This window comes from Accipiter gentilis, chromosome 4 (genome assembly GCF_929443795.1).
Source record: "Accipiter gentilis chromosome 4, bAccGen1.1, whole genome shotgun sequence".
Taxonomy (NCBI): domain Eukaryota; kingdom Metazoa; phylum Chordata; class Aves; order Accipitriformes; family Accipitridae; genus Astur; species Astur gentilis.
This window is the reverse complement of record NC_064883.1, coordinates 40,196,065-40,213,667: the sequence shown is the minus strand read 5'-3', so window position 1 is coordinate 40,213,667 and position 17,603 is coordinate 40,196,065. Positions and strand designations below refer to the sequence as shown.

The window sequence follows — 17,603 nt, the reverse complement described above, 5'->3', positions numbered from 1 at the left end:
CCATATAAAGTCATCATTTTAAAAGAATACGTGTGCGTCCGTGCAGGCACACGTGTGTGTGTGTGTGTATAGGTGTACACACACCGAGGGAGAGCAGACATGACCACACGACCGCCCGCAGACCCCAGGTCAGACCCGAGCTGGGCTTTTGTGTTTGTTGTTTCTCCCACCCCCACCCTCCTTTTTTTTTTTTTTTTTTTTTTTTTTTTTTTTTTAAAATGGTCGAGGATTATCTACTGAGCGTCTAACTTGAACCTACATACCCACGTCCGAATTCGGGCACGGCTTTTCGGACCAAACGCCCTAGAAGCGGCGCCCGGGTCCGTGTCCGTGTCCGTCTCCCCGTCCCCGGCCAAGTTTCTCGCCCCGGTCCCGGCGGCAGGTCCGCGTCCCGTGTGTCCGTGTCCCCCCCCGCTCCCTCCCTCCCTCCCCAGGGCATCGCCCCGCGGATCGCCGCGTACCGCTGTCACAGTTTGCCCTTCCATACAAAGAAGTTGAACGACAGACCGTACTCACCCCCGGCGAATTGGTTTTGCGCGACATAGCCCAGCCCCGGCGGAACCTCTCACAAATCCCCTCTGGAAAATGGAGGGGCTGGCATCGGTGCCCGCCCGTACGATCCGGAGGAAAGAGAAGTTATTTACATGTTACGGCCCGAGCCCAGCGCCGTGCGGAGACACCGACTGCTCAGCACTCCCCGACATCAGCCATATTCCTCTGCCAGACCCGCCGCTCGGTAAGGAGCGCTTCCCAGGCCGCTGCCCCGGGGCCTCGGCGCGGCCGGGCGGGCGGGCGGGCGGGCGGCTCTAGAGGGCCCCCATGGCGGCGCCGCCGGGGGGAGCGATCCGCCACAGCCCCGATCGCCTCGGAACTTCGGCTCCGGGATCCTCCCCGAACCAGGCTGGAGCCGCCGGCGGAGGAGGAGGAGGAGGAGGAGGAGGAGGGCGGAGGGGGAGGGGAAGGGGAGGGGAGGGGAAAAAAAAGGGGGGTTGGGGGGGGGGGGGGGAGAGGAAAAAAAAAAAAAAAAAAAAAAAAGGCAAGAAAAAAAAAAAAAAAAAAAAAGCCGAGCGAGAGAAAGTAGATCCGACGCAGCCGGGCGCCGCCAATGTGCGGACCGGAGTGCTGAAGCGGGAGCCGGGTCCGCCGCGCCGCCTGCGCTAGCCAGGCACCAGCAGCAGCAGAGCGGCGGCGGCCGGAGGCGCAGCGCCCCCGCCGGAGGCTCCCACCGCCCCGGCCCCCGCCCCGCGCCCCCCGGCGAGGCGAGGCGAGGCGAGGCGAGGCGCGGCGGGGACGCTGCGGCGCTGGCGCCGAAGGGGGCCGGGGGCCGCCGCGGAACGGAACGGAGCGGAGCGGCCCGCGGGCCCCGCGCGTCCCGGCGAGAGGCGGCGGGCGAGGCCGGCAGCGCCCGCTCCGTCCGCTCCTGTCCTCGAAGCACCTTCCGAGCGAGGCGGGGGGGGGGGGGGGGAACACTGCTCTCCCCGGTTCCCTTCTCCGTCCCCGCCTCCCTGCCCCCAACGCCGGCACTTTCCCCTTTAACAAAGCAGCGCAGCTGAAAAGTTACGGAACGTTTCCGTAGGTGCCGGCCGCTCCTCGGCTGTTGGGGGCTACTCGGGGGGGAGGAAAAAGAGGATTTCAGCCTCAAAGATGAAGGTGTGACTTCGGGGACTGGCGGGTTTTGGGGGGGGTTTTCTTCCCCTTTCCCCTCCTACCCCTTTTTAACATTTTTAGGCAGCCCTACACTTCTCCAAAACCAATCTGGAACGGAAGAGCTAAGAAAGCGAGCCTGACAAATGTCCATCTACAAACGGCTCTTTCCTAATCCTTCAAGTGGTCCCCGCCAATTTTCTCTTCTTTCTACAGGGAGAAAAACAAATCAAGAAAACATTACGCAACTATCATTTCACTTGTATTGATGGATGCTTGCAAACCAATCGGTCTGCCAATTTAAGTAGTAACACAACTACCTTTGTTCAACTTCCCTTCACGCAAAAACCCCAAAACAGCTGTTGTGTAATGCTTTGCTTCTGTCAATCTTCTTTAAGTTTTCTTAAAATTTAAATATCAGACATCTGCAAGACACAGGTTGACAGGCTGACAACAATAATCTGACTTACCTGCCAAACAAAAGTAAGACCGTGCATTACGTCTATTTTCTCACTCGTCTGAATTTTTTTTTTTTATCAAACTCTCTAATGTTACACCAAGCTGCAACTGGACATACTTAACCTAGGGCACCTACTGTTGTCGACAAGCCAAAAAGTTCAGTATTGCCTTATCAGTACTGGCTAGAGAAATTCCCAGTAAATGCACTCAGGAACTCAAAAAGACCATTTCACCTCCAAGACTGAACAAAACACACCCAAAACCCCACGCTGATTCACACAGTGTGATCTACCCAGGTAGAGGGAGTGGACCAATACTGCCTATCAATACATTTTCAATTGAAACACGCTCCAGCTGCCCGGCCTACAGCAAAGTTTTTATCAAACCAATTCTCCAGAGATTAAGATAAAATTTTAAAAAGAAAAAACCCTCACATGAAAAAATCTCCACGTGTTTACTCTGAAACAAGTAACTATTGTATAAGAGCCATTGTGCCATGTTAGTACAGGTACGGACACAAATATATTTAGCTACAAGGAGCTATCAAGCTACAGCTTATCAGCACATCTCTGGTAACCACGCATATTAGCACACTTAGTCTGCTGCAATGAGAAGGTTAAATACATTAGTCTAAACCTTAGTGAAGAACAGTAAATGTCAATATTTTATTTTGCAGTAAGGGTTGGTTATTTTGGTCCAACCAACAAGTGGTGAATTGCTAAACCACTACTGGGACATTAATCAATTTGCCTATTCCCTTTAGCACTCACGGCCCTTTAGGTTTAACTAGGACGAACACCTCTTGGACACACCATCTCCGTATAGTTTAAACGTTTTTCTAACCAGTTGTTCTCAGATTAACTAAAATAAACTCCTCTTAAACCAAAGAAGATACCCAACAGTGGACAGAAGCTGTGTATTTTCCAAATCATATTAGATAAAACGCGTTTCTGTGTTTATACTTAGCAGGTTAACCAAGGCTAAAGCACCAAGTTTATTCTGTCAGCTATCCCATAACTGCCTCTTTATGTAAGTTTCCACTACAACACCGGTGTGGTACCTTCTAAGATGATACCCCCTGCAGCATAATGACGCACCATAAATTCGCAAAGTTGTTTGTGCTGCTATACCTTAAACCTGTAGATGTTTTCAAACATGTTGCACTCTGTAAAAAAAAATGCATGTTTTAGCATACCAGGTAATGGGTCACCTGACAAGTTTAAGTATGTTAGCACAAACAAGTTGCAATTTAATAATAGCTGGTTAAAATAATAATAATAAATTACTCTCAGTACTTTTCCCTACTGTTCATGTGACCCCAGATGCAAGCTAAAAGGTATGAAGTCATATTAGCCGGCCTTGCTCTTCCCCAGAGCTTCCAAAACGGAGCCACGTTTTCCCTCACATTAAAGATGCAAGATTTAGTTCTTTTACTGTAAAAGCACATTAATTGCCATAAAGATCTTAGCAAAGGACAAAAGTAATTTTACTACAGCACAGTCAGACATGGTCCAACACCAGTCAAGTTGACTAATTACCACTTTGCCACACGAACTGCCCAGAAGTTGCCTTCAGTAGGATTATACAATGAGCTAAAGGAACAACTCTGGGTAGCGTTTCACATTAGGCAGCAATTCTAATTGAAGCTGATCCCACGCCATGCCTCTTCTTCCCTGCCTCTGAACTGTGCCCACCGAGCTGCGTGTTGGAGCATGTCGTGAACCGGACGAGGGGACTGATCCTGCGAAAGGGTAACCCAGCAAGGAGCAGTGGGGCCGGACACTGAAAAAAGGCAAAGCAATTTTGTCTGCATCGATTCCCTGCCCTGATTCACACGTCTCCACAAACGTGTGTCACCATGATGGCAAGGCAGAAACTGTTTAAGCCAACACTTCTGCCAAGAAAACGTACATGGGAAAAATGGGATCAGTCATCTCTCCTAAGACAGACTTTTTTTTTGTAAGCAACAGAAGCGATGGATTTAATGATTAAGATAAAAACTTATGTCTATACATATGTTGGACTGTTTTCTTCCAAACTCAAACTGATTAACTCAGAGATACAATTCTCTTGAGTTAATCAAGACACATTTAGTGAAACATGCCTTATCTGTTTACGATAGGCCCTGTTTACAATTTCTAACTTTTGGAGAATGTTACTTCACAGCAACCAAGAGAAATCCAGACATAGATACATCACCACTTCTAATATATTCTGATCTAAATTTCAGGTGTGATACATACACAAATAAGAGACAAGGGCTTCACAACAGAAGTATTATTTGGTTACAATAGCTAGTACATTTTATTTGGTACTTCATTGATTTTGAAACATACAAAGATGGCTATAGTAAGAAGCAGGAAAATGTGTTTTGTCTTTTTTAAACATTTGTTTCTTCTCAACTTCTGCTGACCTGCTATTTCCAAGATCTTCAATGGGTTTCTAATAACGTAATAGAATCATAACTTGAGATTAAACCATAAGTATCTAGCTACAAAAGGACAACAAGCAGAAAAGGAAACTCAAAATAATTTTTCCTTAGCCTGGCAATTCTACTGAAATGTAAAGGCAATTTACCTTCTAGCACCCTTTTATGCTTCCATGCTACATATCAACTTGAACCACCCTCCTCAGTGAACACAGTTTCTCTGTAAATTCTACTTTTCATGCCAAAGCATAGATTAAACAGAAGTAGTCTGGCTTCTTTTTTTAGTGCATTTGAAGGGTGTTGGAAGTTCTTACTTTCTAACCTGTACTAAGACAGTCTCTGGAGAGAGACTCCATTTCTAAAACTAAAAAAAAACAACCAAACAAAACAAACAACAACAACAACAAAAAAAACACCAACAAAAAAAGGTTCCAAACCATGTTTTTAACTCTTCACTTCATTCTCTCTTCTTGTGAGCATGAACCAGATCATATCTGGAACCCAAGATAGGTCAGCAGCAGGTCATACAGCCAAGAAACACATTTTGTGCATTAACTACATACCCACGTTAACATACTGTTATAAATTTGATTTAAAGCCATTACATCCAAGATGTCATATCTAGCAAGCATGCTATGAGAAATAAAATTGAACAGTAATGTAAGTTAGGTAATTGAAATAGCTTTCTACATAGAAAGCATCACATCCTGTCTATTCTTATGGCTTTGACAGATAAATTTTGGCAAATATTACTGAAAAGGCTCAAGGTGTCTTTCTTCCCTGATGTCTTTCCATGCTTCAGCCAAAGGTTACCATCCCTGTGACAGAGATGGCAAAACAGGACATTCCAATGCAAAGCCTACCATTACACTTAATTCACTGATGAATGTGAATTTGAGGTAGAAACCCCGAACAACAAGCTGGAGCATACCCTTTTGCCTCTATGGATGATATCTTCCCAGAGAGCATCAGCACAGATGTCTCAAGGTAGCTTGAGCTCACGAAGTGTCACCAGATCTTATCCAGTTACACAGTGCAAACAGTGATATCAATGGAGAAGCAGAGGCTCTATCAGGTTAAAAAGCGCTTCTGAAAAAACTATTTGAAATAAAAAATATAGGTCTTCCAATCTCGCATTACCTCTAGAAATCTCAGATTTCCTTACTCATTTCTTCACTTTCCCAACAGCACTGTTTTACCTGAAGTAGCATGGTATGTGGTGCTTGCTTATAGAAACACTGCACAACAGACAAGAGTTTCATGACCTGTGTCCATTTTACACTTCTAAGTGCTCATGTGCTCATATGGGTAAAACTCTGCTGCATAACTGAAATGACAATGTAGTACTGCTCACCAGGAACCAAAAAAAAGGGGTGAGCAAATGAATTCAGAAAGGACTGAAAACCAATACAGACAAGTAGACCACAAGTTGAAAACAAGATTCAAGAAGAGAAGAGGTAGAAAGCAGGCAATACCTAAACACTTACAGGCCATCAGAAAATTACTCACTGCTAATGACACGCGTTGTTAGCTGCTAGCACAGGCAGGACAAAACTGTTTTCAACAGTGCATGATGGAAATCCAATGAGAATACAAAATCTGACGTATTTTCTTTAAAGTAATCAAATTACCCCTACCCTTTCCTAGCAGATAAACTTTTAAATACACTCTTTAAGAAGAAAATCTGGAATGCCAGGTGACACCACTTCTGGGGAAAAAAAAAAAAAAAAAACATAGTAAGGAAGTAATAATTTATTTAGTATATGTGGAATCACACAGATTAATAGATAAAGCAAGTATCAGGTGACAGAGGGAATAAGAAACACAGACAATGAGACAAAGATTTAGTAAACTATTTTCTTCCAAGAAACGATACAGAAAAACATCTTCTACAAAATAAAGGTTATTGTACATAATTCGCTGTGTAAAAGCAATGGGTACAACGTAAACAATGGACATGACCATCAGAAGGTATGCTCATAGAACAGGATCATACAGTAACTCAGGTTGGATAAGACCTCAAAGGTCAGCTAGCCCAATCTCCTGCTCAAAGCAGGTCAAACAGAGTCACTTCTCAAAATGGATCGTTATTTACATAGCTGTGTAATTATACGCAGTGCTGAAATCTGATGGTGGGAGCCTATCTGAAGTAACTTATGCCCTGAACAAACCAAGTACAGACAAGAGAGATCAGGGCATAAAGGTGATATTGAGATGGCTTGAATCACACCTGAACCCCTTCGTCTAGTTATTTCCTATTAGATTGCTCTAAGGAACTCCCTGCTCACCCCTGAGTCCTTCTGAATTGCATTTTAGACATACCTAGTTCTCTCTTCTGACTACGCATAAAGACTTCAGTAGAATTTGAGTACACTTCCTCCTGTTTGTTAGTAAGCTCCTTTAGAGTAGCAAAATAAATATCATTATTCTTTTAAAGCTTTGAAAAAAAACAATTCAGATACAAACTAGACCATCACAATATTGCTGAAAAAGAAACCTAGGTGGCATGACTACCGGAGCTAGAATTCAGTCTCTGCCCTGTCGCCAAGGCCCATTACTAATAGCTATTATGGAACATGCTCCCACACTACATGACATGATCACATCCATGCAGCTGTATATTCCCCAATATTCCCCAGGCTCATAGTGAAGGCTAAATATTGGGGGACAGGGGAAGGGGGGGGGAAGAGAAAAAAAAACAGAAAAACTCAATAACTTGTTCTAACAATCTTTATAGTCTTCAGATAAAAGCCAGGTAACAAATGTCTATCACAATACTTTCCCAAATGCTAGTCAAACAAGGAAAACTGTACCTTAGAAGATGCAGGATAGCTGAGAGCCCGAGCTTCAACTCAACAAGTCTATACATGTCCAGGACAGTTATGACTTCACTTTTTTGAAGTGTGAACATGTTAACTAAGTATAGACAAGAAACTCTCACTGGTCTAAAAAAGCATTTAAAATAACATGGTCAAGCTAACAATTTAAGAACAGATTCTTTTTGCCCATTAAGACAGTCTAAAGCAAGTCAAAAGACACATTAATTGAAAAAAGTAAACTGAAAATATTCTTAAAACAATACTTATTTACATTAAGTTATCAGTAATTAAACCCCCCACTGACAGTGTCTGGTTAACGAGCCTTGATTTTCTGCTTGTCCATAAAATAGGTATACAATTAACAGTACTTTCTCTGTTCTGTTCTACCAGTGTATCCTTATCTGAGAAGACCACATGTAGAGCACACAAAATATGAGTCAGTTTACCAAGTTTTTGTATTTATTCTTTACCAACAAACACAGTCGAAACAGAAATGATTGTATCTCCAAGCTGTACAGGGCACACGATAGGACAAAGAATACTCTACCATTCCATTACGAAAAGAGGCAACAGAATAGCCAGCCATGAGCTAACCCTTAACAGCTACATGAAAGACCTTAGGGAAATAATTTCTTTAAATAATCTTGCTTACAGATCATTTATTTCCTGAGCTACCCCTGGACCGCCCCCCCCCCCCCCCCCCCCCCGCCCCCATTTCTGGGCCCAGTTCTCTCCTACAGGGTTTCTGGAAGACACAGGCAGAAAAATAAATTGGAATTCCTGCTGAATCTGTTTTGCACTTTCCTTTGTATAAATCTCTACCAGGATGCCTGATGCAAGGTTAATTATGCAAAACATGAACCAGGAAAAATTGTGTGTCAGAAGACTGAAGGAGCACTGAAAACCAGCATTTCCCAGAGCCTTATGGCTTGTATATCCCATCTCCTCCACTCCCTCTAGAGCAATTCTGCTGTGAGCTGTTCCTCCTAAACTTACATCCCAGTGGGTTAGAGAACATTAACTGCGGCACAGTGTTTGCCCAGGAGGCTGAAAGTAAAACTGATGAGAATTCTATCAGTTTCACTGAATTCCCGCTTTAAAAAAAAAAAAAACAACAAAAACAACAAACCACCCGTTATAGTAGTAAATTAAACATAGTTGGTGATGTCGGCCTTGAGGCCGACTAGCACAGAACAGCCTACCTACATCCATGCTCTCTTATTCTCAAACTCCCAAGCAAAGCAGCCATAGGTTGGGAAGGGGTGCATGGCCCACACAAACCCTTGGGCCAGCCTTGAGAACCCTTTGGAAGAGTGCTGGCAGGCCCAGTCGAAACCGTACAAGCAACCGCCGCAATAATCTGACAACTGGGATGATGGCATCCAGTGACTCTGAACGTTCCCTGCTGGGTTTTTTATGAGCACGGACACGGCCACTGTGAAGAAGCCGGGTGCTTCAGGTACCAGAACACTACTGCTAGCTACAACCATGCCACTAATCAACACAAAACACAAGCACAGCCATGAATTAGCCCAATATATAAATGGTGAAATTTAAGAAAATTGAAATGAACAGTTCTTTTCTCTTTATTTTGAATTTTATTTCAAAATTCCCTCTTCCAAGCCTTTCTTCACAATGAAAAGCATCTGGCCCATTTCTAAGTGAAGTTCTAGTCTCATGCAGTTCAGTGGGCCATGGTAAGAAAAAAAAAACTACACTCACTTGCTTTTATTACAAGGAAGGGGGAAAAAAAAAAATCCACAGAGGAAAAGGAAAAAAAGTTGGAGTAGAAACAAAACCGTAAGTAACAGAGAATGGGAACTAGGGAATAAGGAACTGGAAAGGCCGGGAGAGAAAAACCTTCCACTGACCACGGAAGGGGAAGATGGTAAGCCTTTCAAAGCAACTAACAGAAGCTTTCAGAGCACGTATCTTCAGTGTAAGAGGAGGCCTTCTTCATCCAGACGTCTAATAGAAAACCAAAATAACAGAACAAACAGCCCAACATGTTTGTGAAAATGTTGAGGACAACTGTTTCACAAAGTTGAGGATGCCAGAAGAGCAGTTACTTCACACTTCGCTCTATTAGGGCAGGCTCCATTTTAAACATCTCTATGTGTACAGTGATTTGGCTGTAAGTGGTAACAAGAAGCATTCACTGTGCCAAGGAAGGGGGAAAAAATGAGCGCAGTAGAAAAAGGAGAGCAAATTTTTATCTTCAATTAACTGAAATAGGAAAAGCAAATTTCAACAAACTCTTTGAACTTGTTGCTAGAATCTCTTGAGAATGTGATTTAAAGGAAGACTGGCAGTTATTGTACTGGAATATGCACAATGGCAAAGTATTCCAATGAAGGGGAGAGAGAGGAAATACAGTATGAACAATACGGGCTGCTGCATCAAAGGCAGTAATAAGGGTCTGAACTAGAAAGAATCGTATTAGGAATGGAAACAAGGGCATTTTAATGAATATAAAGGAACAGCATAAACTGTCAGGGATAAAAATCAGAAGAGATAAAAGCACAGCATGCATTATTACCACTGTGCAATATAAAAGGCAAACAAAGTTTCAGAAATATTTTAGAAGTAAGAATAAAAACACTGAAGTCAGTACATAACAGTGTTAAAGAAGAACAAACAGATAACAAAACAGAATCAAATGCAGTTCTCTGTATTTCAGCCTTTATAAAACAGATTTATTGTAGCTAATACTAAAACCTGATTTTGTTATTAGGCTAAATAATCAGGGAAATTCAAGTCAGCAGGACTGGAAGAAATTCACACTATACTTCAGAAACAAACAGAAGTAATCTCTAAACTCTGAGTGATGATCTTCCGTAATACAGTCCTGGTGAAATTGGCCCTAAGAAGGGTTGGCAACAATGAACTAGAGCACTCAAAGGGCATTTATTTGCAAATTATTTTCAATCAAGGTAGGAGAACATTGCAAGAAAGTTCCTTCCTCCAGGACCAGCATGAGGAAATTCACACGCATAGAAGAGCTGCATACGACACATGGCTGAGGCAGCGTCTATAAACATTTTAGAGGACAAGATCTTAATAAAAATCACTGTGATAAATTGAAAAGTGGTTCATATCAACCAAGTGAAATTTAATAAAGACTAGAAAGCTTTCGAAGTATAAATCAGGTAAGTCAACATTAAGTTGCTACAGAGGTTAAGCTTGTTCAGTGCAGAACAAGGGAGACAATCTCCTAATAAATAAAAGTTTATTATAAAAACTGTTCTCCATTTCAGCTGTGGAGTCTTAACTGTGAGTAATACAAGACAAAACTGGCTTAATCAGCAGTAAAGAATATTTATTTTATACTTTGGAAAATTAGTTACTGAAACCAATTGCCAAGAGATGCAGTGGAACTGCATTCATCAAATACTTTAAAAACAAGTTGGAGAGACATTTGTCAGAAATGGTACAGATACACAACACAGAAGGATGTGCAAGATCACCCTGAAGTCTTTTTTGGCCATACAGTTCCATTCATCTGTGGTGATATGGCAAAACTAAATATTCATTTTATTTTAAAGAATTTCTCTGCGCTTCTGAACTCCACACTTCAGGAAAAAAACCTAAATAATTCACATTCTGTATTTATGAAATGGCATATTAATACATCTCCCAAATTTTAATAGAGCATAGCTCCCCCCTTTATTAATAATAATATGGATCCATCCTATCAGGTTTTGTTGAGAAAACTTTCACTAACAACACTGCAGACAGTCTTCACTGCCAAACAAAGACAGGAGGGTAGACACCACTATCAGAATAGCCTGGGTTCCATGAACCCTGCGATGTTCCAGTCATTCTGGATTAACTAAAGCTTCCAGACGGTACTCTCAAACAGTCACATAAGATGCCGGTAAACGTTTAGTAGCAGCGACTGCACATTTGGACCACATCTTCGCTATCAAAAATTCCTTTTATCTTACTGTGTCATACAAGTGATTCAACTGCCCATGCTCCAAGGAATATAAAAATATAATAGGCAAAATAAAAAATTGGTAAATTTTCCTAAAGCTGATTTTTTTCTGATAGACTAATTAAAACTGTTTTTGGCAGGAATTTATTGTCAGTAATGATGCAGTGGAAGAGGAAAAAAAGCCTCTTTTTTCCTCCCCCCTCACCAAAGCCAAAAGTCGGGGGAGGGGGGAACATCCTATTCTGATAGGGTTTCCAGCAGTTTCTTCAAAAAAAGCAATTAGAATGTTGATAAATACAACATTGAAAATTAGTAATTATATATTTATATTGGAATGGCTGGCAATAGGATTTGGTGCATGTGTGATTTAATAAGAATACTTCCAAAAATGTGAAAGGGAAGAATATTCTGAAAGAAGCAAGGGTTATATTATTCTAATACCTATATATTGATATACTTGTAGGAAGGAGCTTTCAGAATACCAGAAACTATTGTTAGCATAAAACTCGTTACTTATACTATTATTTTAGGGTACTCTGAACATTCAATTTAAGAATGATTCCGAGGATCAAAGTGAGAACCAAAGTGCTTTATTTAATCAATGCCAATGTTTTGGGCAAGAATCAGGTAGATGAGAACAACTCGTCTGTCTCTGTGCTGTGAAAAAACCTCTCAACAGCATTTTTAAAAAAAAAAAAAAAAAAACAAACAACCAACCACCCAGTACATACAACATGACTATAGCCTGTCAAAATCTCTCACAATCTCCTGTAAGATCTCCTATGCTGAAGAAAACTCAAAGGAGTCAGCCTAAAAAGCAAACACCCCCAAGTTTCAGACAACCGAGGCTATAGCTTCGCAGATACTACTTTTAAGTTGGCAGTGCTACCAAAAGCCGTAGCTCTGCCTCTCCGCAGCCTGGCCGCTTGCTCTGGCCTCCTCCCTCATGCTATCACAAACACGTTTCTTTGCCAGGTTAGTTTTAACCCAGATCAATTTCCCAATGCAGTTCACCACATGGCTACACAAACGCCTGGGTCAGCACAAGGGAGAGAACAAACAGCTGGTAGCGGAGGGAGGGCAGCACTGCTGCTTCTTTTGGCTGCCAGAACCATCTTAAGATTTATGGTGTTTGGGGAAAATAACCACCTGATGCACTCCATATACTCACTGCCTATGTTTCTCCAAGTAATAAATACTGTAGATTTTAAAGGCTTTTTCCTATTTCATCTTATTTTCTTTCAAAAGCACCAATGCTACTAGAACTTAATGTAGTTCTTGAAGCAAGCACCCAAACTTATTTTGCCTAACCCAGGAATGGCATGAACAGGAATGCCTAGTGCCATCCTTCTAGTAAAAAACCAGTTAAAAAAAAAAACTAAAAATGGAGAATTCAATGCAAGTTACTAGCAAACATTACTTGCTACAGTAAAATCTTGCTTCTTTGTATTTATCCAAACTGCATGAATCATGCAGATTGCATGAATTGGTAATCAAATACATTAAACATAGAAAGGAGAAAAGCTTTCAATATTTTTTGAAATTGCTAGTCGCTTCATTGTTTGCCATTTTGTAACATTTTAGTGTACCTATGACAGCATTTCTTAAAAAGTTAAATCCACAGCATCAGTGTAGAATAACATAAGGGAGTGATCATTAGGGGTAGATAATGAAATTCTATTTTCTCTAGCTATACATGCCCCTGCCACCCCTCCAACATTGTTGCGGGACAGCTGGGCCGAGGGAGGGAAAAAAACAACTCTGGCCTGAGAAAGGCAGAGCTTACCTGTTCTCAGCAAGCCAACTGGCCTTGGAAAACCATCGCTCAACTCAAATGATACCAAAGAATAGAAATGTCCATTTCCAATTATTTATCTTATGAAAGAACAATGACAAGAAGTTAGTAGGAGTTGAACACACGAACAAGAAAGAAAGAAAAAAAATAGCCACAAGCAAAGCCAAGAAAATTGAAATGTTATATTGTTTTAAGCTGGGAAAAGTCTCCTGTGTCATTGAATACAGGATGAAAAGATGTCTGGTGTGTAGATGGCTCAGAGAGTAGAAACCAAGAGACTGGGTTCTTATTCCTACTTCAGCAAAGACATGACTTATGACCAATATACCTAATAATTGAGATTTCACAGACTGCCATCATAATTGGTCTGTCACGATACTGTCTGATAGCTCTTGGAGGACCTCTCATGACAACTGCTACAGAAGTTCAACAGATGATCAAATACAAACATTAACAAAACTAACAACTACAACGTCAAGAAAAAAACCCTCAAAGAATTCTTCATTTGCAAGTGCACCCTGTTTCAAGTTGTGAAAACTTTAGGCTAAGGTTATAGAAAAATATCTATTTCCAACATTAACCCTAATCTCATTCACCCTTAAGACACAAGTGAAGACACCATGTTAACCAACATTTTAACAACTTTAATAACGTGCCAAAACAATCTGTAAAACCCGCTACGTGTAAGAACTTTCACAGTCACCTATCACAGAAGTCCTATCAAGAACTGAAAATCAAAAGATTAATATAGAGATCATTTACCACAGATCATTTACTTCCTGAGCAAAAGAGTATTGTGAGCAGTTTAAGCCAGGCTCCTATGCAAAAACTAGGTAAAGACAGTCAGGGAATTGCTGGGTAATATGAATATGATGGAGGAAGTCATGCAGCATGGGCTGCCAAAGAAAATGGCACAAAGTTCCCATGGGACGCTGCTGCACGTAGCTCGGTCCTGTTCTACGCCGGACTAGAAGGGCCTTCAAAAAGCCAATGTCACGTCCTGATTATGAAGCCTACTCCCATGCCTCATCCATCTCTTCACACTGTGTGATCTAGTATGTCCCTTCTGGCTTTTGGCCAAGTATTTTGATACGTGGCTTGTACAGGCAGAAGTATAGGCCCCTGTTTGCTTTAATACCTTAACCTTATCCATATAACAGTTGTACAAAGCCCATCCATCGAAAGACTTTTAAATCCTGCCAGGTAGTAGTGACTTTCCCTAACTGTGAACAAGTATTTACGAACACTTTTATTGTATAATACAATATCAATTTTACATTTCCAAATGTTAAACTTTGAATTGAGAAAAGGGCAGGCAAGTATAGATGCAAGTTAAGTATCACATAGAAGGTGTGTGATGAACTAAAGAAACACAGCTGAGCTATAAAGAGAATCCATCCAACACATTACAGTTCTTTTGAAATGAGTGTAGATATCTTTAAATATTGGCCTACCCTAATGCAAATGCAGTTAAAGTAATGATAAAAATTCTTAAATAATCATTTCCTGGCAAAAATGCTATGCTTACGTGTCCTCAAAACTATCTGCATGTGTGAAATCTATGGCTGTTGAAAACCTACTGCAGCTTACATTGGCCAAAGTAATGAAAAACCAGGACGAAAATTAAAACGGAGTTTATTAAAAATAAACACAAAAAAACTTTTCCACAAATTTCATGCTTTTTGAAATCATTATCCTATGCTGTTTTAAACTACACACATTTGCAAAAATAATTTATAACATACATCAAAGTCTGATGGATACTGAAAATAAAATTTAAAATGAGCTTAGATACTGACTTACAAAGTAACTGTTATCATGATCACGAGACTTCTGCTACTAAATTTTTGCTAAGAAGCTACATCTGTTTGTGCTGCTTACAACCTGTATAGATTGAGAAAGCTCTAGTACTTAAAATAGATTACAAAAATGTTTACTGCACCTGTACAATACTATTCTGATAGATTTTCATGAGTCACCAGCTGTTCATACAGTGACAGTATAGTTGAAACGGAACCAATACTCTTCCCCTGCAACTTCTTTTTGATCACATTCCTGTCCTTCAGTTCCATAGCCTGGAAGTTGAGGTATAATCCAAGTACAGGAGTCAAGTTTCCAAGATTTCAGGCCATACGATGAGATGGTCCCTAATTATTTCTGGTTTTCCCATACAATACCAGCAAGGCTTCTTTATTAACCATGCACATGAGAGTTTCTTTCTCCTACATCACGTTGTATCTTCAGTAATGCAACTTTATTCTCTTTTTTTTTTTTGCTTGCGTAAGTGCAATCCCCCCACTTTTTATATTCATTTGAGAGGTGATACTACAAAAATATTTTCCTCGTTCATTGCTTTGATTACAGTTCTGTGTGTTCTTCCTGATGAACCATACCATGAACATCCTACCTGCTCTCAATTTCAAGGTTCTGCATGGCCTATTCTAGCTCTACCTCTTAAATTTGAACCACTGCTCTATACAGATATCCAGTTGTCAAAATGTAAGGAAGAAGATAAGACTGTTTGTCTAGCACTTCAGGTGGGAAACAAGGTGTCTGTGAAAATCCTCAGGGTGACAATGCTACCCTCCTTTAAACATATCCTCCAAGTCCAATGCCTATGAATCATTCACCGATGCTGAGATAGCCAGGGTACTTGACCTTCTGCATGTTCTTTTGCCCATAGCATACTTGCAGCTTCCTTGTGCTTTCCCAATACATTTCTTATATTTACATGCTGTCTTATCTTTACATTTAAATTGAGAAATTGTTTGTGCAGAAGCAGTCTTGGCTTATGCACTTGTACTGTATGTAGTATAATGGTGCCCTGGCCTCCAGGCACAATTACAATATAAATAATAGAAATGAACTGTTCACCCAAGATTAAGTCTCCTGATGATGCTATTCATGAAGCTACATCCTTCAATCAATGATAAAAAGCTGTTCTAGCATGATGCTCCACTACCAGTAACTGTCCAGGTATTGACGCCACTGATTCCCTGTTCATCACCCATGGGAAACTTCAACTGTTCCCTATACATACTTGTGTCCACAGTACCACTGGAATTTTTACTGATAACCAGGTAAAATGCAGGATGACAGAGGCTTGCGCAGAGCTGTCCTACTGAAGAACCCTTACTTAACATAAGCCTACTTCTGGGAAGAGTTGAGAATCCTTGGCATCTCACAGAAGCTGATTCAAGGCAGTTTTCCATCTGTCTGCTTAAACTCATCAAATTTTTTTTTGCTTAAAAACATGGCCTTCAAGAAGGTAAAATACCAACCTACAGCATTCTCCAATATGGTACTGTTCTTTAATGGAGGCATCCATAGCTGAGGAATTATTCTATTTTGGCTTTGCTGGTTTAATGCAGGGCTCTTCATTTTATCATTACTTAGACTGCACTTAGACTGAACATTCAGTGGAACATTTCCTATAATGGGATAAAGCGGTTGAACAATTTGACTGGCTAATAGTGATTTAGACATGTGATTACAGTACAGAAAATGGTCTGACATATGCTCTTTTATCTGGTTTACATGAGGCACATTAATCCAACTGGAAAGCACAGAAGTGAAAAGGAAGGCAGGACCAAGCAGTCATAAGAAAAAAATAGAAAAATATTTTTACTTATTTTATTTCTGCATTTGCTTAGCTATTTTTGTGAATAGCAAAACTTACAAAATAAAACCATTTTCTCCCTAAAATGGATGCAACTAAAAAAGACCAGTCCCCACCTACTCTGTGAAAGTTAGAAAATAACTATTTCTGATAAAATCCTTGTTTTAAAAGCATTTATGACTTATGTCATAACACCTTTACCAACATTACAGGCTTTCCACAAAGATGCAGAAAGACACTTTAGCATGACACCAGACAGGAACAACCACAGCGTGGAAAAAAAAAAGAAAAAAAAAAAGTATTGATTCATTTTAATTTTTGTCTCAGCTAATTTCATTTCTGGCTCTTACACAGATGTGTATAGTCATGTCAGCATTAAGTACATATTTTTACAGGAAAATTTAATTTCCTTCTAAAACTAGTCGACAATATTCCCATGACACCAAAACACTGACTGAAAAAAAGGAATTGCCTCTTTAGCACCCACTTTTCATCAAGAGCTTGTACACAACCTCAAATTGGCCTACAAGATACTTCAATTTCCACAAATAACACTATTTTGCTTTTTGCACAGACTGGTACTTTCAGTTGTATTTGCACTTTTCTTCCTAAAACTTCTTTTAAAATAAAATATTAAAAGGTTTCCTATATAAGGTTTGGATTCTATATGTAGAAATAAAACCAAAGGATGTAAAACTAAGTGTAAAGGAGACGAACCTAAAAACTTTACTGCATGTATGCGTTTGCCAAGTACTTCCAACTACGGCTATATGAAAATTTGTATCAAGCGAATACGTAAGATAATTAAAAGCGGGAGCTGCAAACAATGCATCTCCACCAAGACCAGTGAGCGAACATTAAAATATTTGAAGGGAAACTTTCATCAATGACAACAAAAAAAA

The 17,603-nt window shown here is 40.6% G+C and overlaps 1 protein-coding gene across 13 annotated transcripts in view; it reads right to left on the bottom strand.

Moving 5' to 3' along the window:
* KMT2C (lysine methyltransferase 2C) overlaps positions 1 to 17,603 on the bottom strand; it is a 199,561-nt gene that overhangs the window by 178,864 nt on the left and 3,094 nt on the right. Inside the window, exon 1 of one of the 13 annotated variants that reach the window (XM_049799103.1) lies at positions 517 to 901. The exons of the other annotated variants lie outside the window; for them this stretch is intronic. The gene's annotated coding sequence lies outside the window, so the exon portion shown is untranslated. Of the gene's footprint in view, positions 1 to 516; positions 902 to 17,603 lie in introns of those variants that run through there. 13 annotated transcript variants of the gene reach the window in all.